At 37.1% G+C, this 22,654-nt stretch overlaps 1 protein-coding gene across 2 annotated transcripts in view; it reads right to left on the bottom strand.

The window, feature by feature from the left end:
* LOC150091226 (glycine receptor subunit alpha-2-like) overlaps positions 1-22,654 on the bottom strand; it is a 105,718-nt gene that overhangs the window by 40,937 nt on the left and 42,127 nt on the right. Inside the window, exon 1 of one of the 2 annotated variants that reach the window (XM_090382906.1) lies at positions 1,985-2,023. The exons of the other annotated variant lie outside the window; for it this stretch is intronic. The gene's annotated coding sequence lies outside the window, so the exon portion shown is untranslated. Of the gene's footprint in view, positions 1-1,984; positions 2,024-22,654 lie in introns of those variants that run through there. 2 annotated transcript variants of the gene reach the window in all.

The raw sequence follows: 22,654 nt of genomic DNA, 5'->3' as shown, positions 1-22,654 counted from the left end.
CTGCTTCATAATCGCGAATGCTTGACATTACACATAAGCAAATAAACGTGTAGCCCTCTCAGCTGCAGTGTGAAAAACAGTGTATAAAGAAAGCCTAGAATCGATTTTCTTCTGGATAAGAGGAAACTTTTATGAACATTTTCCAAGTTCTCGGGGAAAAAGTTTTGTGGGCTGTTCTTCAAACAATGTGAATCAAACAAGCAAGCTGACCAGAAAATGCGAGCAATTTATTGACGTGCTGTTCTAACACCCCATATCCTTATCTTCCGTGACGCTTATTTCAAGCAACTGTACAAGTACAAGCAAATGTACGCTTAAATTAACAAAATAATATTAGTGAATGCAGGTAGTCAGTTGGTCCTCTTTTAGCGGTAATAGCAACAGTTCCTCTTAGCACTGATGGTACAAGTATTGTACAGTATTCCCAGTGATGTTAGCCAGGTATTGGAATTAGATTACGAATCGAATTTAATTCCGGACACTGCTAGACTAGTTAAGTTACCTGAGTTATTCGGAGTGATTTTCGAATTCTTTCAATTGCTTTGTGTGCATTGGCACTATGATCCATTACGATCACGATGTCACTGTACACATATTAGTATTAGCAATGGCTACATGGTGCAAGGAAGCCTATGGCTTATGCCACACCAACCAAACAAAAAAATAAAATAAAATAAATAATAATAATAAATAATAATTATTAATAATAATAAATAAATAATTAATAATAATACTAATAAATAAATAATCATTAATAATAATAATAAATAAATAAATAAATAATAATAATAATAATAAGAGAAACGGAAATAGACAACCTATACGTTTTCCTCCTCCCGTAGGTTATCCAGCTGACCTTTGAATTTCCCCAAACTCTCAGCTCCTACTACCCATGTAGGTAACTTATTCCAATAATTTATAACTCGCTGGCTAAAATAAAACTTCCTGCAATTCAGTCTAAACATCTCCCCTTGTAACTTGAAATTATGGCCCCCAGTTCTAAAATCATTTATAACGGTGAAAATTTCGTCCTCATTCATTTTATATATGCCTCTCATAGCCTTAAACACCTCAATCAAGTCTCTTCTAAGGTGCCTAGATTCCAAGCTCTGCAACTCACATATTCGAAGTCTTTCCTCATATGGACGCCCTTTTGCCGATCTCACCAGGCGAGTTACCCGTCTTTGGACCCTTTTAAGAAGCACAATATCTTTATTTAGTTACGGTTTCCTGTATGTATATTCTTATGTTCTGGAGAACATGCTTTGTAATTTCTGGTATAGTTTTTTTTATTTCCTTAAGATGTGGTAAAACATCAATAGTATAGGAAGAACGTGACCTGTAGCAATAATTAAATACACCTAAGAATTGACAGATTCCTTAAAGATAATGAGAAGACTAGAACCACGCCACAAGGACATTGCTCACACGACATCATCGCCAAGGATTTGGAAGAGGACTGTGCGCTCTGCTGATCTATTTCTTCATTGTTTGGCTGGTCCTCTTACTTTTCTTTAAATGTTTCTGCAAACTCCAGTCTGTAGTCAGGATCATCTTCTAAAATCTTATACTGTTGTGGAACAGTAAGCTTTAAATTTTAAAAGCTATGTTGTCTTCCTGAGATTGGAAATTCCGATCTCTGGAGAGCACGCTTTGTAATTTATGGTGTACTTTTCTATTAGCCTAACTTTGGAAGTTGACACTTCCCATTTCCGAAGTGTATATATTTCATAATTCCCAACAAGTCAAATGTTTAATTGATACCGTGTATCTAAAATCATATTCTGCTTCTTCCTCTCCGCCTCATCCAAAATAAATAAATAAATAAATAAAGAATCTACAGTTTACTTATCTGCCTATTTATCAGCCACATACATTGGAGAAACTCCGTTGCTCTGAACGACAGTCATTAAAAGACAAAAACTAACATAAAATAATAAAAGGCCACTTGTAACTGGTGTTTGAACACAGGGAAGTTGTTTACCGGCATATATCTTTGGTGCCTCCATGCCGCGAAAGAGAGCAGAACGACCAACAAGAAGACAAAGGCAGAAGTGATTACGCAATCCCCTTGATAATTTTGTAGGCCAGAGAGGAGATGAAGGGCAACACCCACAATATTATAAGAAGATTTCGTCTTCAAACGCAAGCACGGGAGCAATCCTTAAGTATTAAAAGGCATCCGAAGGGTCTTTTAATATGCTTCTTGACCTTTTATAGCAGAAGAGCGCTATATATGGAGAGAAAGCTTTTAAAAGTATAATTTCAAAGGGAAGAAGTTAATGGAGTATAAAATGGACAGTGTAAAGATGGAGTGAATGTATTAGTGACCTCATAACAACAAAATAACACTAATTAAATGGTTACCTTAGTCGCTCACTGGTCCACTTATAATGAGGGCTGTGCTTCGAAGCACGTATTGTTAACACACGTGAGAAGAACACTAAATCACAGCACGACCAGTAATTTCCATTAATGGTTTAACACGTGGGTGGTTACGTTACATGCTGGGTTATTTATTCATTTTAGGGGGGATGGGGAGTTATTATAGTGTATTTGATTTTAAGTTCCAAAGGAGAAAAGTAGCCAATTTAAACACTTTTGAACATCATGAGAGGTGTTGAAATTTTGATAGTAACGTGAACGTGGCTCGTGAAACATAATTGGGGAAAATCGAAACCATCCGAATTTAGATACTTCATAGGCCTGTGCATGACTTCTGGCTTATGTTCATGCTTTCTATATTTTCTGCAGTATTTCAATAAGGAAAGCTTTCTCACTTCTCCTTATAGGTAAGTTCATTATATGGTAACATTTTTACCTTGTAGGAAATTCGCGCATTGTATTTTCTTCGGATGAAAGAATTATTTAAAATGTCAGTCCAATGTTAGTTTACACAATGGATACTTTATGGTTTTCAATAAAATTGCGATTGGTGTTTTTACGTAGCATCCAAAATTAAATGAGAAATCGACTCAAAAATAATCGTTCCATTTTCTGTTCATGGTAAACTAGACGAAGTTTGATTCTTTCCAAGAGAGCACATAGATTTTTTGTTGTTTTGGAGAGGACGATTAAAAATGGGAGAAATAGGAATTTAAAGAAAAGCTAAAGAGTTTTTGTCTCTTTCTCTCTCTCTCTCTCTCTCTCTTCTCCATATACAGACAATAACTCGTCTATGACAGTACTTGTCCTAGTCTTTGCAGTGTAGCAGGATGCAATCTTTAAAGTGAACCGTAGTATTGGGTCAGCTTCCATTGTGAATTTCGTTGACATGCCATTTATGGTTTTACTATTTGTTTCTGAAACCTAGTGATGTAATTGCTCTATTCTTCAGCATTCAGGGTGGCAGATTAACTACCATTAGAGATATGGAGGGAAATCTTTTTCTTTGTTTTAAGCTAGTACTTACGAATGAGTCGATTACTGTTAGTTTTGCCTTTTGAAATACACTCTGGTTTGAGTATATTCCATACAGGATTCTTGTGTTGGAATCTTCTGAAGTTATTATGGGTTATTGTTTCCTTTCTAGAAGAGGTTTTAGAGCAGGGGGTGGGGTCGGCATCCTTTTTATCATATGAGTGCCATTTTTGTTCATTATAACTCTAAAAATCTTTATACGTACCACTTGGACAGATGTATTCGAAGTGATTAAAGAAATACCCCATTTTAAGATGTTTTGGCACTCGAGAACAGAAATATAAGCGAAGATCATAAGGTATCATAATATCCGCGCGCCGCAGAAACTCCTCCTGCTTGCCACCTAGTGGTGCGCGTGCATAGAGTTGCCGAAGCTTAGTTTACAGTGAAACTAGGGTTAACAGAAGTCGCTGGTTTCTGGGGACACTTCGTGGATTTGACCACTTGTCTCCCGGAATATCTCCAAATTTTAGAATTCCCCGGAAAGGTCACTCATAAAAACCGAAAATGATTACATCATTACTACTACCATCTGTTAATTTACCATAGGCTGTTCACCACCTGTACAGTCAGTGGCCTAAGAGGGCGTACAAATACTTGATTGTTTACAGACCACTGTTACATAAATTTCCAAGACGTACTTCAGAGTACTTTTTCCAGGTCAAACTTTTTTTCACATCACATGACGAGCTGTCCAAATGGTCAACGATGACAATCTCTTACCATTATCCAAAACTATTCACACTATCACAGTGGCATTAATGTGAAGTGAGTGGCTTATATAAGGTATGGCAAATGTGTCATCTGACCTCAAAATAAATTTTGCCCTCATACCTATTTTGTTGGTACATGTATTTCACTGTTTTCAAACACACTTGTTTTTAAACTTGCTGGCCGATTAACCTTTTAAAGGTAGCATTACATCACCAAAAGGTTAATATGGTATTTATCTATTGTCTCATCTTTTAAATAAATAGCAGATTAACCTTTTTGTGATGTCATTATGTCATTTATTTTTAAGTAGTGCTATACCAATGTAACTCGTTGTGAAGGCAAACTTTTTTCTGCTGTCATCCTTAAGACGTTGTATTAATTCAGAAGTTTAATCATTCCTGGCCGCAGAAAATCTTAAGGATAGGGTATTGTCCTTACGTCGTATAATTTAATAATTATTTTTACTTTATTATTACAATATATTAATTATTACAATATATTTTTTTTCATTTTCATAATCTAATTAATATTAAGATTAATTAAAGTTATTGATTAATATTATAATATAACTATAATTTCACTTGAAATTTCACTATAATTTCTAATTAATTATTATTAATTAGACAAATCATAATTTAATTTATTCAATAGTAATTATTATATTTAATTCTGTACCCGAAATACAGACTGGTATATGTTTATTTACTATATTTTTTTTATGCTAAAGCCATTTTGTTCCTGGATTTGAAAGAAGAAGAAGAAAAAAAAAAATTATTGATCTGCCTGAAAAAGTGGGGGGGAGGGTGGATATTTCCATAGGAGGTGGTCTCTTGTTGGTCTTCTAGCTTGCATATGAGCTTTGGGAGATATGGTGTTCGTATTATCTATCTCCATGTTTGATATGGTGTTCGTATTATTCTATCTCCATGTTTGATATGGTGTTCGTATTATTCTATCTCCATTGTGATAATTTCTCCAGTATTAGCTGATGTACTATAATTGCCCTTGAGCATGAACAGTTCCATACAAGGCAATCCGCCAAATTGGTGACCTCATTTATTCTTATTGTTCTGCAGCAATATCAAACGAATTTATTAGTTCAAGAGGTTAAGCGGCAACGTGATGGTCCGTATTCATTTAATTGTGTCATTACGATCAGTCAGTGAAGAATAAATACCCTTCGACTATACTAATTGTAGTGATGGGGAACTTTTAAATACGCAGAAAAGTTTGTTGCCGGGTTATTAGCAGAATTTGTTCAGGACTTCATGTGTGTGAATAAAACACACCAATATCTTTGTATGGATTATGGAACAACGGTTGACCCAGTAATGTAGGTTACGAAACTTTTTAAGAGTTCTCTATTCAGTATCTCTTCCTGGTTATTCAAGTTATTAATTTCATTTTGTTTTCTCTTGCCTAGCACAATGCCATGCAGTACATGAGTAATTCAGTGAAATGGAGACTGAAGTGATAAATATTTTATTGCTGTCTCCGCAATTATATCCAAGTACACATTGCATTTTTTTAAAATCTTAGTTCTACACAAAGATTATATAGAGGGTGTTGGGAAAATTGCACACAATCACGACATGGAATAGTACCAGATGGAAGCTCCTTGCAAAAATAGTAAACCGCTCTGTTCTCCGATGATGCGTTCTGGACGTCACATCCGGTATGGCCAGGCGCATGTGCATGAGAGGGAAAAGAACCACGAACAAAACGTAGAATAATAATAAAGTTTAATTGTGAGAAATTAAACAAAACATAACTAACAGGGTAAAATTTTTATTTGCATGACAAGTCATCCACACTATTGGATACAAAATGCCATTATCATTCGCCAAATAGCATACAGGAGGAAGTGTTCAAAGTGTCCATCCTGCATTTGGCAGTAGGCCTCAACACGTCTGGATATACAGTAGTTATTCACGCATTTTGTAGCATACTGGCCATACATTATTTTCATTTATTACAAAGTTGGTTGCACCTCTGAGCAGGCTTCGGCTGGAGGGTTTATACATTACATTACATTTAAAGTGTGACATAAATATGACGAGAGTACGCATGAGTACATGATACGAACGAAACATGAGAAATAAATTATTTGGAATACATAGATATAATGAGTATTATAAAGTAATTTAATGATAAGCAATACACCTGTCCGGAATTTATCTAATTGCATTTAGAAGAGTGGCTGATTGGGTGCATCACAAAAAATTACAAATGTTCAGAGTTCATCCAGTCGTATTGGTAGTGTCCTACCGACTGTAACTGGGAACGCAATGGTTACCGAAGAATTCGGTACTAGTAATGCAGTCAGCTTTCATATGATTAGTCAGATGACTGCAGATCTTGTGATATATCTTCAGAGAAGTTTTATTTCGGTACGATCCATCTGTGAGCACAAAATCATTCATCGTCAGTACCCAACTGATGCATATATTTGAATATATCTGATAAAGGTGTGCAATACTATGCATAGTAGATCTCAGCAGGACGAGGGCATTTTTGTTATGGTGTGGTGAATGAGTTGGCGGATATCTGACGTCTGTCTTTGTTGATTTAACTTAGCCAGAAGGTGAAGGTTATTGGACCGAATCTGCCTTCTCCGTGGTATTGAAGTAAGGATTGCGCGATGGATTGATCTAGACGTTGTGAAATGTATCCTTTCGACTCTATTCATCCAACGGGGAATCCAGTGCTATGAATTTTTTTAAAGATGTTTTTAGGGCAGACTATGAAGGCGTACAGTGGAATTGGTATTAGGTATTTCTGAATGTAGGGTAACATTGCTCTCGAGTTTCGACTTCCCATTAGTTCCTGCCTAATACTTTTTTTTTTTTTTTTTTTGTTAGTTGTTGGTGCATCGGCTTCTGTGGCCATAATGCACCTCCCAAAGTTTTTGCTTTTACTCTGATCCAAGCCCGAGGCGGGATTCGAACCTGCGACCTTTCGCTTGCCAGACAGGCACTTTACCCACCCGGCTAGCCCGGTCGGCACCTGCCTAATACTCCCATGTTGACTACGCATATTGGATTTCGCGTATTTTTTAACCCTTTGTGACGTCACTTTCAATAACTTAATGTCATTTCTGATAAAAAAGATTTTTTTGTTTTTGTTGTACTTTAGTGATTCATTTTTAGAATAATTATTTAAAGGCAGTTTGCCAATTGATAATTAACACAGATAATAAAACGCAGAAAGTTGTTTATATTCATAATAATTTATTCAGAAATATTTAAGTGCCGTTTTGGAATTTTCTTTAATCATCAGGTCAGCATCTAAATTTGATAAAAGTAATTTGCTTCTATTTTGGCACCAAGCTGAATCCATTAATTCTTTTCTATTGGCAGGAATAGAGAACCAGGAAACTTATGAACAGAGAACTAGGAAACTGATGCTGCATGCCACAATATTCGGCGATTCATCACTTTGCATGTAATCTGAGAGATGTTTATTTATTCGCTGCTATTTTAGAATGACAGTTACAGCACGTAAATACGTTACTTTACGTTTCAAAATTTAGTGATAGTTTTCGAAGCCTTTCTCTAAATAATATTGTCTACTCATAGCATTAGGTTAAATTTGTTGTTGTTTAGGTTTTGCTCAAAGAACAAAAAATTTCTATTATTCTTAGTAGGCAGAGTAACCTAACCTAATGTGATCTTACAAGTCGAAAAAGGCTGGTTACGTGACATTACGAAAGAAAATGCTTGACGTAGCGAAGTAGTCAATGCTAGAGTGCAGTAAAAAAAATGAAAAGAAAAAAACAAGAATCGCGAGATTTCTTAGTCATTGCGTTTCATCGAAGGCATCGGAATTATCGTACTTTCCCATTAATTTCGAATGAATGAATCCAATTGAGTAGACATGTAGTAATACTGATGAATTTAAGTTAATTTCAGTGCTGTTTCCAAATAACATCAGAAGCTTCGACTTAGAAAAATGAGTGGAGTCTCAGTACTTTTTCCGTTAGCAATTATTAAAATTGAAAAGGTAACTTTGTATTTCATTATTCACAGTTAATTTAAACGATAAATCCATACTTTTATTCAAAAAATCGCATATAGCTACAGTTTGCACCGATTTCGCTTATTAGAAACCTTCTCTCTGCACACAGTAACTTTTCAGTTTGTGCATCTGCAGAAATCTGTCGCATTCTTTATTTAACGAAATGTGTAAGAATCCGTTTTTACAGTATATAAAGGTTTATATATATATATGCAAATGCAGTGAAATTTTCAAATATGTGGTTTACATTGGTACGATTTCATAAACTGTTACGAAATGCTGATCATTTCAGTTTCCTTTGTTTCGTTGAGGTGCATTGCAAAATGCATACTGTCAGGCACGCAGATGTCTCATATTTTCTGTTTTTGATTTGGATGACCGATAACAGGAACTTGTGATCACAACGGAATCGATTTTGATGAACAATTTTTGGCAGCCTTCCCAATACAAATTGACTTCTGGTAGTTGCTTTTCTCTAGAAAATGTTAAATTTTGTCCTTGCCAGATGTCAATTTAGTTGGCTGAAGAAGTGGTTGGAAAGAGTAAGTCTAGATTATCGGGTGCATGTACCAAAACCCCCTCATCTATTCCGTTTTGAACTGGGTGTGCACGGGTGCATGGTGTGTGACTTTGTCATGTAGGAAGGTCATATTTTCGTAGCCGTTTCTATCTCTTGCGACAAATAGTACCTTGAGATTTATCCAAGATTGTGTCAAAAATAACGGGCGACATTTTCTATCCATTCTGTTTCTTCATTTCTGCGTTCCACGTGTCTATAATCGCTGCCATATAATAGATCTACATCACATGAATATACTTGAAGCGGTTTATCAGCTATTACTGCAAATAAGTTACTAGTATTCGAATAAATGTTTTAGTGTGCAGTTCTGTGTGTCTTACAGAATGGCCAGTTTCAAAACGTTTTTGCTTTTGTTACCTGTGTCCGAGAAATGGAAAAGAGTTTTGAGACATTGATACCTGGCATTCTTCTGTAACTTTCATAGAATGAAATTGTTACGTAATGAAAAAGAACAGTCTCAACGAACGATCGGATCCCAAGTTGATATCTCTATTAAGCAGAATAGTAGTAGAATAATAATACACATATATTGAAAACCATTGTAAATATCATTTAGAAGGGCTTAAATAAAGCCCACATTAATAATAATAACAAAATGTTATTATTATTAAAAGTGCTTTTTACATAACAAAATGTGAAAAGCACTTTATAAAGCCTATAAAAAGTTGAGGATGAAACTCGTGCTATATAAGTAGACTACTATAATCACCAGTTTATGAGTCAAATCTGCTTACCATGTTTTTCTGCTGGTTATTTATTTATTTGGTTTTTTTTTTTAGGAGCATTAGCAACTAAGGCCATATTGCTCCGGGATATGCGGTGGTCATTCCCTGACCTTTCCACATCCTCCGTATTTGGTGGTGACGGGCTCGAATCCCGGTCTAATCAAGAAGCATGTGCTATGCACTGCTGCTCCTTCCCACCTGGCTACGGAGGCGCCTTTTCTGCTGGTAGTAGCGTACTCATGTTATAGTTCGACCATCACAAAATAAATGCGTTTGACGAGTTCTGCGATTTGTAAAACTCAGGCAATATTGCTTATAACTTTCGCTGACAACTCATAATTAGTAATCGAAAACAACCAATTATTGAAAATTTCTTGTCGATAGCGATAAATGTTTTATCCTTAGCCGTCTGCACCCTAAGTTTGGTATTGTTCTTTTTAGCAGCTGAAACCATTCACTTATTAGTTGTCGGCTTCCATATTTAAAAGAATGTTTTTATCGTCGTAAAAGTTATACGTATATCAAAATAGTTCGATTTAACATGACATAAAGCGCAATTCGAATTAAGAAGCAACTTAAATGTTTCTAGTAGTAGCAGAAGGAGGCATCATTTAAGTTAAATATTTATGGAATTCCACTTGAGAATTCATATCTAAGTTCTAAAATTAAGACATTGTTTTGGAATATTTTAAGCGTTAATAATACCTTTAGGTAGCAAAGTGCTTATACGAGTGCTCGTACATCTGAACTTAAGCTTAATGAAAATAGCACAAAACTTTAAAACAGGTGTTGGTCTCTTTTAGTGTCAGTAGCCAAGAAATTTTTATATTTTTTTTCCCTTTAGTATTTCAAAATTCGTAGGCCATAGAAAATGCACAAATACAGAAGCTGGCTTGAAATTGATAATAAAAGATTTTCTAAAAATAAAGGGAAATTTAGTGGTGTGCAAGCGGACATTATCGTTAAATGGAATTCCTTTATATTAGTAATAGGTGTCTCGGGCCACGAGGCATCAAGTAATCTTGGTAATATATTAAAGCAGCATGCACTATAACTGACAACAGTTTTATGAGCTCGGTTGCCAGACTTGTTTTTAATGTTGCTATGGAAACTTTGTGCTAGTTTGAAATCAATGCAAGTTCGATTGTCGTTGACCTAGAACAAAAAGCTCGGCCTTGTTTCACTCTTGTGTAGAGAGAGCTTTCGTAGAATCACTTTTAATGTGACAGAGTACATCTCTCTGTCACATTATAATTATGACTAATTATTTGCTGGTACGTAGACATTTTACACAAACACACACACACACACAGAAAATAGTTCCCAAGACAACTGAAATGTTTTGATAGATGGAATATAACTAGCGTTAACTAGAGAATGGGATAGGCAGGCCAAAGTTAAACAGATCGGGCTAGGAGATTGGCCCGATACAAGGCCAGTATATTCATGATCCAAGGGAACATTTTTTTCTGATAAACCTTTTCGCGGTCGAGGAGTTACTAACAAGCTATAATTATTAGGGCGAATGGGAAATAGAGGCTTTAGTAACGCTTGTGACGTTTACACTGTGATTTTAAACATTGGAGAGGAATCGTGATCAATCTTGTTTACATCCAGTGCTTGAATCTAAATTGGTGTCGAGCCAAGCATGTTTACCAAAACCGGAGAGGGAGTATTGCAGTGTAAGTTTAAGTATAGTGTCCAATTACTCCTCTTAGGATTTAATTCCTCTATTACAACGGTTATCTTCAATCTAACATCAAAAAGTCATTCCTTTATTTTTTTTCTCCCACTCTCTTCTATCTACCCAATCTCCGTCCACCAGTATTCTATTCATAGCTACTCTCACACCTTCTATCAACTTTCTTCTTGGTCTTCTTCTCTTTTTACTTCTTCATGGAACATTTTAAGCGACAGAATTCCAGAGGAGCCATGGAATGGCTCCTCTGGAATTCTGTCGTCCTCCATTCTCCTCACATGGACAAAGCACTCCACTAATGTTATTAGTGGAATTCCCCAGGGTTCGGGGTTGGGCCCACTGTTGTTTTGTATATTTATCAATGATAATATGAAGGTATATCAAGCTTAATTTCGAAGTTTGCAGTTGATACAAAGGTTGGCAGGGCTGTTAACAACAGTAATGGCAGTGTGCTACTGCAACAGGATCTAGAAAATTTGGGCAGATGGGCTAAGTGGCAACTGAAGTTTAACAATTAACATTTGCAAAGTACTGCATATGGATAGAAGTAACCCCAGAGAAACGTACCAACTGTCTGGATGCCTCATTTTAGGAAAGATGTAGAGCTGCTTGAGCGAGTACAGAGAAAGGTAACAAGATTGGTGAGGGTAACGAAAGGGTGGTCTTACCAAGAAAGGCTTAAGTTCTGCAGATTGCAGCGTCTGGAGACTAGGCACCTGCGAGGTGATCTGATTGAGATGTATACGGCCTTGAATGGATTGAGCAGGCTCAATTCTGATGCGATTCTTCCTCTTGCTTAGAATACGAACTTGAGGGGGCATAAATTCAAATATGAGGGAAAACAGTTATAAAATAGATGTGAGGAAATTTGCCTTTAGCCAGCGGGTAGTTGATGGCCGGCGCAAACTTCGATCTGTCGTGGCGGAAGTTGATAGCTTAAATAAATTAAAGGAGGAACTGGATAAACGTTTAGAGGGATTGGATGTGTGAATTTTTTTTTTTTTTTTTTTTTTGCTGATGTTACATAGGCCTCAACTCCTACTACTACAATGGGGAGGGGTCTGTTTATAGTTTTTTAATTATTAATTTTTAAAGATGGGATAGGACTTTATAACCACCGTGTAAAAGATCAAAATATAAAACATCATAAAAATTTATACATTGTTATATGTGGACGGACAAACACAGTGATGACTATAGGTGCTTTACGCATTTGCAGACGCGCCTAAAAATTAAAATACTGACCTAGTACTTTCCTTTAGCTGGATTCAAAAAACCACAGGAAGACGCAACTCTTATTATTTCTTTTAATGATAAGGACGAGCTTTCCTTTCCGGTGAGATGTTGAAAAACACTCCAATGCAAGTTATGTTTATAAAAAAAATAAATAAAATAAATAATAAAAACACGTTACTTGACATTTATGTTACCACTACACTCTCCTTAACACGTCGTAATAGTTTCGCTGATACCCCTACCTTTTTCCATGCCTTACATGATTCGTGAATTAGCGCCTTGGACTTAACTTTTGTCTCTGCTATTGATGCTGTTAGTCTTTCAAGTGCTTCCTCCTTGCCGGAAAATTTCTATGGATATAATGGAGATATTGTTTACTTTATTAGTCATTCTCTATTTAATTGTATATTAGTTTAGAATATGTCATAATGTCATTCGCTTGAAAAGACGATCAGTATACTGGTTTGTCCGAAGACGGGACAAACTGATATCTGCATTATATTCCTCTATTTTATTGTCCCTAAAGAATTGTCTCCCTTATTGGTTACGCCGATGATTGTAAGATGTACCGTAGATGATTTATGAGCCATTCAATTAAGTTTTTCAGCTACAAAAGCGCTTTTCATAACTTTGGACTGTGTTTCAATGGTACATTTCCTCCCTACAAAAAACCCAATTCTCTCGCCCGTCTACCATTGACAGTATACCCATTAGGTAAGTTGGTACAGTATATATATTTTTTTATTCTAATTTGCTGCTCAGATTCCAATATTAAAAACTAAGAATCAAATAAATATATAAATAAATAAACATTTATTGCATTTTTGCAGAAAGCTCTTCACAGCACATGGCTGGGAACAGACATGACGGTACATTCATGGCATAAAATTGAGTGTTTATAGTTTTAAAAATATATTGTTATATATATTTCAGTAATATATTTCTTATATATATAAATATGTATATATATATATAAAAGGCCTTGATAACAGTCACGCGGGCTTGAATGTGGGTCCACCCAAAGCGCATGTGCACTTTGCGAATCGCACTGTAGCTAACGTCACCGTCGAATCAAACTAACATCAAATATTCTTCTTAGTAAACAAAGGCGTATGTTCGCATTATAAGTGACCTTCACGGCAAGTTACCTTCAACTGACTGCAAGCTTTCTTCGAAAGAATATTGACGTATCCTTGCCTACTAGTGTGAATACTATTTCTATAGTCAGTTTTGAAATGTTGCTGAAAATGGACGAAGAACTAATTGAATTAGTGAGAAAAAATGAACTATATAATATGCAGTGTGCATGATACAGTGATGATAAAATTGAGACGAACCAACCCAAAAAGAATGTTTTCTTTTGACGTATTCACTTCTTAAACATTCTTCCTCCTCATCTAGAAGCAAAGCTATGGGGCAGCATGGTCTTCAACTTTAAGTTTTTTAAACATGTTATGATAAACAGTACAGCTCTGTGTACAGGCTTGAGGCTTGACTGGTGTATGCGAAGACATCGTATTTTGAAGCGACCGTGATTTGTCAGTGATATAATGATGTTTAATGAAGAATATATCCAATTAGGCATAGTACGGCAACTCCCGAATAAGACGATTTCGCGCCAAAGAAAAGTCCCAAAATATGTCTGTACTTGAGTAATGTTTCACAACTTTTAAAGTACTTTTTACCCCGTTTAGAACTATCATCGTAAAGATCGAAATTAGAATTTTGCAGAAGAAGTCCGTTTTGTTCATTACGAACTGACATTTTGACCTCATGTCCATTACCGGCACCGGTTTAGGGGGAAAAATAATAATATATAAAAAAACAGGTAATATAGAAGTGGAAAAACCTAACAGTCTCTGGGAATTGGTATGAGAAAGCATTCCCCACTAGCTGTATCAATTTTATTATTTTTGATCAGCCGATATCTCCAAATGAAGGCCTCGGGTTTCTTGATACCAAACGGGTGGAACTGCACTGGAAATACTGAACAAAATGGTGAAATGCTTGGGGAGATATGACTGCCGAAAACTTCAGATCTTCCTAGCCTATGTCTCAGCTGAATATCTTAATGGTAGAGTTAAATATTCGCGAGGCGAAATAGCCTTTCTCATTAGCGTATTTTATTTTATTTTTTATTAAGAGAGAAAGTAACGATAACAATAATAAATAACTATTTTTGTCCATACCCATGAAGTTATGCCAATCTGTTGGTTCAGTTAATTCATGTAACAAATTCACGCGGTATAACTGAGTCCAAAAGACTTGGGGGAGAGGTAAATTGTACAGTCAGATATGAAGTTTATGGGCAGTGCAGACAGGCTTCCAGGACAGCTCATGGGTTTTGCAATTATATACCAGAATTTTGCTAGGAGGGATAAGGAGGTGATTATCCCATTGTATAAGGTAATGGTCAAGCCAAATTTTGAGTACTGCATACAGGTCTGGAGGCTTCATTTATAGGACTCCCCTTTGTAAGAGCACCTGTTTGTTACCCTCACCAATCTCGTTGGTAAGGGTAATAAAGGGGTGCTGTTATCGAGAAATGCTTCAGTTCAGAAAATTTCAGCGTCTGGAGACTCTGCGAAGTGATCTGATTGAGGTGTTTAAGGCGTTGAATGGTTTGAGTAAGTTTAGTGCTGATGAGATTTTTCGCCTTGCTCAGATTACGCACATAAGGGGGCATAAATTCAAGTTGAGGAAGGACGGTTGCAGAAGAGATGTGTGGAAGTTTGTCTTTAGCCGGCGAGTGGTTGATTGCTGGAACAAACTTCCATCTGTTGTTGTGGAAGTTGATAGCTTAAATAAATTCAATGAAGAACCTGTTGGATGTAATGGATAGGTGAAATGGGTAAGGTGTGGGTTTTTTTTTTTTTTTTTTTTTGGCTGATGCTGTATAAGTTTGCTTTCTTGCATCATATGCCACTATTAATGCTAAATGCTTTTCAATAACCAGTGCTTGCTGCATTTTGAGCTCCATTTTGATTTTTTTTCTTGAAATTTTCTTTTTTCAAGACAAAAACATAAATAAGATCCATATCTCTCATTTGCGCAGACATTTTATGAACAGCAACTGAATATCTGCTAGTGGATACCTACATATGCATCGAAATGACGGTATGTTTAAGTATTCCGTTCCTGAAATGGAGGGAATTTTATTGACCAGCCAAGATAAGGTAAGTCAAAGCCTTGCTTCAGCAGCAGAAAGGTGTTAACTGCAAAACATGAACTTAAAAGTTTGTGCGTATAGAGCCATCTTATCTGATGTTTGGATTGCTTTCACCTGTTGGAAAATTGTTTGTTGTATTCGTTGAGGGACGTCAGACTTTTGGCAGTTAACCTTGTGCAGATTTATGAGAGAAGGGGTTGCATTCGGAAACTTCCTGCAAGTGTAATGGTGCAGGGATCTGGTCTCCTATTGCCTGCCTTAAAACTCTCGTGGTGTTGGATGTTGAATATCAAATCACCAGATGGCTTAGCCTTAACTCGTCTTTTGAGTTAACACGTACTAGATCTGCAATTTGTAATACTTAGATTACTGTACCTCAGCACAACGATTTGACTGAAAATTTTATTTGAACAGCTGATTTTTTCTTCATGGTTAGAAATTCTGTGGCGTATTGTTCTCAGAAGACTCGGGGCGAAATCTTGCCTTGTATCCTCAACCAGAGAGAGAGAGAGAGAGAGAGAGATCCCATATTCAAATTAGTTTAAGCCTGTAAAAATACAGTGGCGGACAAAAAAACTGCAAAATCGTAAAAAAGTAATATTTTTAGTAAAACGTATAGGGTATTGTTTGATCACAATCATTTTGTTTGTCGCAAAGCAAAGGTAATGCTTCAGATAACGCTTCTATCCTATCAGACAGTAATTGCAAGATATTGCATCAGCCGTTTCTATAAATACGGCGTTTGAAAGGTATACACTCTCATTGGTATCCTGTTTTGCGGAGGTGTAAGCATGGCTCCATATGTTCAGTTGACACGAAGAAAAAAAAAAGTGTAGCTGTTGCTCTGGCCCAGGAAGGGATTTCTACGCGTGCTATCGCTGAAAAAAATAGGCTGCCATTAGTCAACAGTATCCCGGGTGCTGAAATTAAAGCGTGAAACCAGTGATGTGAAGAGAAGACATGGATCAGGCCGTAAGAGACTGACTACGCCTTCCCAAGATCGATAATTGAAACGGCTGTGCCTTCGTAATCGTCATGCTAGTGCTCCTGATCTAAAACTGGACTTTGAGATGGCCTCTGGTGTTGAAACAAGTGCACGAACTATCCAAAGACGGAATGTGGTCTGCGTGCCTATCGGCCCAAGAAGAAGCGACTTGCTTGGGCTAAAACGTATGTTTCATGGACAAAACAAAAGAGCAATGGGACACCGTCATCTTTTCTGACGAATCGAAATTCAACTTGCATGGCTCGGATGAGAAGCAATATGTCAGAAAACGAAAATCGGAGGGATACCATCCTGACTGCATAACAGTAAATCGCCCTGCCGGTCAGATGGTCTGGGGATGCATAACAAGCAAAGCAAACTAAGTAAGACAACTTAGTTGATTTCAACCCTTCTAAAACTCAGTCTTGTTTTATATCTCGCAAAAAGGATTCTTCTGCTCCTATGCTTATCTTTAGTGACACTCCAATTTCTAGGCAAAATGATATATCTCCTTTGGGGGATTACCCTGACTTCTAATCTCTCTTGGCACAAGCACATTACAAATATTGCTTCCTCTGCATCTAAAAAACTTGGTTTTCTCTTTCGCTCTCGGCGTTACTTTTCTTCCAAACAGCTGCTCACTCTGTATAAATCGCAAATCCGCCCTGCCATGGAATATTGTTCCCACATCTGGGTTGGTGACCCCAAAACCTCTCTCAGGCTTCTTGATTCCATTCAGAAGAGGGCAGATAGGTTAATTAATGATTCATCTCTAACAGAATCTCTCCACTCGCTTTCTCATAGACGTACTGTTTCTGCTGCATGCCTCTTCTACAGATACTTCCATGGGCACTGTTCTTCTGAATTGGCTTCTATAATTGCCGCTCTCTCTTTCAAAACAGGCGCCTCCGTAGCCAGGTGGGAAGGAGCAGCAGTGCGTAGCACACGCTTCTTGATTAGACCGGGGTTCGAGCCCGTCACCACCAAATACGGAGGATGCGGAAAGGTCAGGGACTGACCACCGCATATCCCGGAGCAATATGGCCTTAGTTGCTAATGCTCCTAAAAACCAAACAACAACAACTCTTTCAAAACAGTCCGAACACGTGCCGCCACCAGCCAACATCCATTTACTGTCCAACTTCAAACCCACAGAACCAACTTTTCATCTTCCTCATTTATTCATTCAACTGCCGTTTTCTGGAACAACCTTCCTTTATACGTATTTCCTGAAAATTACAATCTACAGAAGTTCAAGTCCAGTGTCAACAAATATCTTCTTTCGTCTTCTCAACCCCCAATCCAAGCACGGTACTAAGTACTATAGGTTCTAATACCTCTCGTGTTTGGGGTTCACATAAAAAAAAAAAAGAAAAAAAAAGGGGGTGGGGCGAATTAAGTTTATTAACGGAACGGTGAATGCAGAAACCTACACTGCTATCTTGGAGGAGTGCCTGAAACCCGTTATTAGAGATCACCACACAGACGTCCAAAACTGCATTTTTCAACAGGACTCAGCACCTTGCCACCCAGCAAAATTGGTAAGTTTTATGCTATTTAGATTTAATGACGAGTTTGTCTTCTTGTCTCACAAGACTTAAAACATGCTTACACTAATTTTTCCCTCGTTTTCTCCCTTAAGGTGCAGTCATACCTCAGAAATGCTGGCATTACAGTAAATGGATTGGACTGGCCCGGCAACTGCAGATTTGAACCCTATTGAAAATTACTGGTACATAATGTCTAAAATTGCTCATAAGAAGCCACAAGTAAGATTCAGCTGCAGGAGAGCATTGTAAGGGTGTGGTACCACGAAATTGGGCAACCGTATATCCAGAAGTTGATTAACTTTATGCCAGATCGTTGCAAGGCTGTAATTGCAGCTCGAGGAGGAACAACAAAATATTGGGGACTTATTTTACTGATTTACAGTGCATAATACTATTAACTTGTTATTTCAGTTTGTACACGCAAATTCAATAAAATGTATGTTTGGTTGTCATGATTTCTCATATTTCCATTAATTACGCATTTTGCCCTTTGGGAAGATATTTATGGCAATTAGGTATATCAGGTGGAGTCTTTCTATTGGATTTCATTCACAGAGAGATATATATATCCCATCTAACAAATGCATTTTGAACATTTCTGCAACCCACAATGCAGCGCAAAACACATTATTTGCAAAATGAAGCTGTTTGCTTTCAGACTGTATTTCGTGTTTATCGCTATGCTATCGATTTCAAGATAGCTATCACTGTAAACATATCAGAGACACCTTTTGAATGCGCTACCAAGTGGAGAGCAATGAGGAGAATGGAAGCAGGACGAAGTTAAGCTTAAGTGGTCAGGTAGATGAATGTAACTCGCAGCGTTCTGAAAAGAACGTGGAAGCATGTCTAAAAATGCCTTGAATAGTTTTTCGAGAGAAAATTTGTCCAAGGCTGTCTGTGTGTAATCTCAATGCTAGGCGATCTTTATGTAACTCAGTGCTAGGCGATCGCTATCTGGCCCTGAATGCTTTGAGACTTCACATCACATCATGCAACTTGCTTCAGAGGTTCTACAGGAAGGTTTCTGTACCGGCATATCTTTATGAAAAAGCGTCATGAAAAGGACCGTTATGCAGACGCTATGCACTTCTGGGTTCCCGCCACCCTTATTCACAGATAAGTCAGTTTCAATTGACTCGTACAGCATGTCGACTGGATCCAGGAGCACTGAACCACTGTGTCCTTCAGTGATGAGTGGAAATAAGTGTTCAGTCGGATTCTCGATATGCTTTCATCTGGATTGACGGGGAACTAGGTTGCATCCCCCGCTAAAATCGCAGAAAGAGACTTCTGAAGGAGATTGGTTAATTGAAATGGGCTGGAATCATTGTGAATGTCCATACAGGTATTTATATATATTCCCTTGAAAAATTCTCATGGCTGTGAGTTATCAAGACGTTAACTGTGTGTGTTAATTCAGACTGCTTAATGAGTTAATGTGTTTTCACAGACCTTTCCTAGTTGTTGTTTCACGGTTTTAGGCGCATCAGCGACTTAAATTGTACTGCACCGTTTATATAAGTTTGCCTGTTTTCTGGACGAAAACCCAGTTTCAGAGGTTCTTCGAAGGAATATAGCTCAGAATGGTCAGCCAGATCCTCAGATCTGAATTTAATAGAGTTTGCTTGGAATTCTTCAGGCAAGAGCGTTATCGGTTGCAGATCCTCCTCCTAGAAACCTTTCTAAGTTTTCATCAGCCCTTACAGAAGAATGGGAATTGTTACCTCAAGTACCAATTAACAGGGTCAAGGAGTCGGTGTTAAGGCCTCATTGCGACCCCAGATATCACATATCTTATTAGGATATGTCTTCATGGATTATTGACGCGCTATTTTTGGCCACCCATGGGTTAATATGCACAACTCTGTAATTTCAGATCAAAATCTGTCCACCTTTTGTCATTATTAAGATGTGAATTAACATATGTGTTATATGCATCACATATAACACATATGTGTGTTAATTCACATATGCATCATGTGTGAATTAACACACACATATAATGCCTTGTAACGTTTTGTCATAATTTAATGAACATATAATTTAATGAAGTCTTTGTTCCCTGACTTTTGAGCGGTAGTGTAGGTCAGCCTCCGACATGTAATGCTGCGTTATAACTTGTTTTTGCCTTTAATGTAAACTCTTCTGTGCTTGAGTGTTATACAGGGTAGGCCTGTGTAACGTATATCTTCTTCAGACCAGTAAACTGATATTTAATTATAACCGTAGCATTTAGATAATTTTTCCTCAGGTTCGGAAGGAGGATATTAGGAAGAAACCATACTAATATAACATTTGCCAATAATGACAGTTGTATGGGGCGCCTTACCTCTCGAACAGTTATCATTCCGTTGATCGCGGTGAAACAAGAAGCCAGAACATAACAGCTAAATAGCTCGGCTTCGAACATTTTGCTTTCTAACTGAACAGCTACAGCAAAAAGGTAACCATGGAAATAGCAAAGCATTGCAAATGAGTTGGTTCTGTGGCTATGTAATCAAGGTCTGGGGATTATCTTTCGTATACTTCCTATTTAAAACGCTAACTGCTTTGCAGTGAGTTAAATTAATCAATCAGCGTAGACAGGCGAAACAACCATACTCAGCTTTCCTTTATTTCTTTCAGCTTTCCATACCACTACACAGCAATCTCCTTTATTCACTCATTCTCTGAACAGGAATATCCAGTTGCTGTTCTATCAGCAGATTATTTCTGCATGTAGGTGCTTATTGACTCGGAGTGATATATGATTATTTGTCAGTAGCCTAGTGGTTAAGTACGAGGATCCGCAAGTACATTCGTTTGAGTGATTATGGTTTAAGACCGCGTGACTAATAAATACGGTGGTATTTTTGTATTTTTCTACATTGTGAACTCCTCTGACCGGGATCGCCCCGGAGTATAAACAGAAAACATATTTCTTTACAGAATGGCCTTTTTCCAATGCATTATTACTTCATTTCTTCATTACCCTTTAACTCTCCATGAATAGTTTCTAGTTCAAAATTTCCAAATGTTTAAATGTTTAAATTGTAATTCTAAGTACGAAAAAACTTTATTTAACACTTAGTATTTAGGATTATTATATAATTACAGTGTATAACATCGTTACCAGCGAATGATCATTTCTGGTGGATGTTCAGAAATTTGGATTGAGGTTTTTTTGTTTGCTTCAAGCGAGTCATTAATGTGAGCAAGAACTTCGCTGCCATAGTAGTTTCTCATAGAAATAATTCTGATATTTCGCTTAACCTTCAGTAGAGCATCTAGGACGGTTCAGGTTATTAAGGGATTCCTTGTCACATTTTCAGAGGAATTCATTGCATAATTATGAGAAGACAATCGTTTTTTATCTTGAAGAATGCGAAACCTGTCGCAGTGTATGAAGCTGCTCTTCAGTTCAACAGTCGCAGTGACAGGAGACGACAGCTGTGCCAGAACGCTGAACCTAACACTCGTATTATTGAACCTTGTATTAAAATAAAATATTTTACTACAAAAACAGCTATGATAAGAACTTCAGTGAAGAATTGCTAATTTTGAGATGTGCATGATCTGTAGACTCTCGTTTTATAATTTATTTACCAAGTGCCTATCTGTTCACGTGCCAGCAAAAATTCAACTACTCTTTTGTGTGTTACTCAGCAGCGTTGAGATTATTTAGTTGTAGCCTTTCAATAACACTGAGGCCTAGAATCACACGTAATTGGAAATATGCCAGTTGCTTCCAATGCACGCGCACAATGAGAGAAAACTTGCATTCCCTGTTGTCTATCTGCTCTGTCTACTTCCATGGTCATCAGACCATGGACGTTGTTATCAAATTCCAAATGACCTAATTCTTCGGTTATTTTTTGGCAGGAAAATGGCATAAAAAATGAATTATCTGCACACGCATAACAATTCTTTCGTGTTCACTGCCTTGATTTTCTAAAATTACGTTAAAATATAAAGACAGAAAAGTATGCATTTAAGGAAAATGCAATTATGTTTTTGTAGAAGTGTTTGAGTGCATAATAAGGAGGTATACTATAAAAATGCAACAAAATTGGTGTGTACGCAACCCTCGCTCGACCTCGCCCAAGTTGTATAAAAAAAAGTCGGTAAAAATTCCTCGTGTAGAAAGGGATTCGAACCTAGGCCGTTTCAAACGGAATGGAAAGAGGGCGATTGTAACGATATGCTAACCGCGAGGACACGGTGTAATTCACTGTTATTTTTTTAAATCACAAATCGTTGTAGGAAGCCATGTTATAGACATATTCCTTAATATACCGCGTGGTACGTTAATATTTGCACAACTGAGGGTATTTGTGTGTACCCGGAAAATACTAAATTCTAAAATGACGCACATGAGGAAATTTTATTTCCTATAAGTTTTCACATAAAAGAATGAGATAGTCTTTTGCTTTTCTCCATTTCGTTTGTTTGTAATGTTAACTTTGCGTGCGTGATATACGAGAGAGAGAGAGAGAGAGAGAGAGAGAGGATACAAATGTTGGACTCGGTACGCATTCAATTTGTGTTATAAATTTTATTGCGATTACAACTTGAGT

Source organism: Mastigoproctus giganteus, chromosome 1, assembly GCF_048544385.1.
Source record: "Mastigoproctus giganteus isolate SK-2022 chromosome 1, ASM4854438v1, whole genome shotgun sequence".
NCBI lineage: Eukaryota > Metazoa > Arthropoda > Arachnida > Uropygi > Thelyphonidae > Mastigoproctus > Mastigoproctus giganteus.
This window is presented reverse-complemented; position numbering and strand designations above follow the sequence as displayed.